Source organism: Arachis hypogaea, chromosome 16 (assembly GCF_003086295.3).
Source record: "Arachis hypogaea cultivar Tifrunner chromosome 16, arahy.Tifrunner.gnm2.J5K5, whole genome shotgun sequence".
Lineage (NCBI taxonomy): Eukaryota > Viridiplantae > Streptophyta > Magnoliopsida > Fabales > Fabaceae > Arachis > Arachis hypogaea.
Genome location: NC_092051.1, coordinates 37,844,889 through 37,846,349, shown reverse-complemented (window position 1 = coordinate 37,846,349; position 1,461 = coordinate 37,844,889). Strand labels below are relative to the sequence as shown.

Here is a 1,461-nt window from a genome sequence, read left to right as displayed (position 1 = left end):
AATCAACCATAAGTCTCAAGAAGAGTGATTCCTTCACTTGTCTTTTGGCTGTTTGTTGCTGAATGTATGACAGGTAGAAGAGGAGAAACTTCATCCTCTTTTGATAGTGAACCTGAGAGGACCTTCCTTAGACTAAGGAGAGAAGCAAGAGGTAAAGGAATAGTTGGAGAGGAAGCAGTGGAGGAAGATATAGACGTTACTATGGAGGAGAAAATACATAATCATGTTGGGGAAGATGCTGGTAACTATGTTGAGCAGGAGAGAAGAGTTCTAGGCTCTTACATCAATCCAAACCCAGAAAATTACGGAAGAAGCATTCTAAAACCAACCATTCATGCTAATAATTTCGAGTTAAAGCCTCAACTCATCACCCTTGTTTAAAACAACTGCTCATTTGGAGGAAGTGTACAAGAAGATCCCAACCAACATTTAACCACATTCTTGAGGATCTGTGATACAGTGAAGGCTAATGGTGTCCACCCGGATACCTATAAGCTATTGTTGTTTCCCTTCTCTCTCAGGGATAAGGCATCAAAGTGGTTGGAATGATTTCCTAAGGAAAGTTTGACAACTTGGGAAGAAGTAGTGAACAAGTTCTTGGCAAGATTCTACCCTCTCCAAAGAGTTAACAGATTGAGAGCTGAGGTGCAAACCTTTAGACAATAAAATGGGGAAACTCTCTATGAGGCATGGGAGAGATACAAGGAGTTGACAAGAAAATGCCCTCCGGACATGTTCAACGAATGGGTACAGCTGCACATTTTCTACGAAGGTTTGTCACAAGAATCAAATAAGGCTTTAGATCACTCTTCAGGAGGATCTCTCAACAAGAAGAAGACAATTGAAGAGGCCAAAGACATCATAGAAACTGTGGCCAATAATGAATACTTCTATGCCTCCGATAGAAACCCAAGAAGGGGTTTAATGGAGCTCGACCCTATGGATGCTCTACTGGCTCAAAACAAGGTGATCACAACTTAACTAGCAGCTCTAACCAAGCAGATGGAGAAGAACCAAGTCTCAGCTATCCAAGCCCAAGCACCTATGCAAGAAGAAGACACCCCAGAAGTTGAATGTGACTAGGAGCAAGCCAACTATGTGAACAACTCATCCAGACCACCATATGACCCCAACGCCAAAACATACAACCCAGGTTGGAAGAACCACCTAAATTTTGGGTGGAGAAACCAACAAAACCACAACCAAGATCACAAACCATACCACTCTAACCAATACAACAACCCCAGCCATCAATCAAGCAACCATAGATCCTACCATAACTCACAAAATGCACCCTACCATTCCACCCCCACAACCATGTGATAGCAGCAACAACTTTACAAGATTGGAGGCTGCTATGTCACAATTGGCAGAGAGTATTTTCCCTGTTGCAGAGAGGCAATTGCAAGCAGACAAGAAGAGAGACTCAATCCAAGAGGAGGTCAGCAGGTCCAACATAAG

At 42.8% G+C, this 1,461-nt stretch overlaps 1 non-coding gene across 1 annotated transcript; it reads right to left on the bottom strand.

Annotated features, from left to right (window-relative positions):
• Positions 1 to 630: 630 nt before the first annotated feature.
• On the bottom strand, positions 631 to 736 carry LOC112760621 (small nucleolar RNA R71). The gene has a single exon (XR_003181053.1). It is a non-coding gene; the product is annotated as a small nucleolar RNA R71 (small nucleolar RNA).
• Positions 737 to 1,461: the final 725 nt, after the last annotated feature.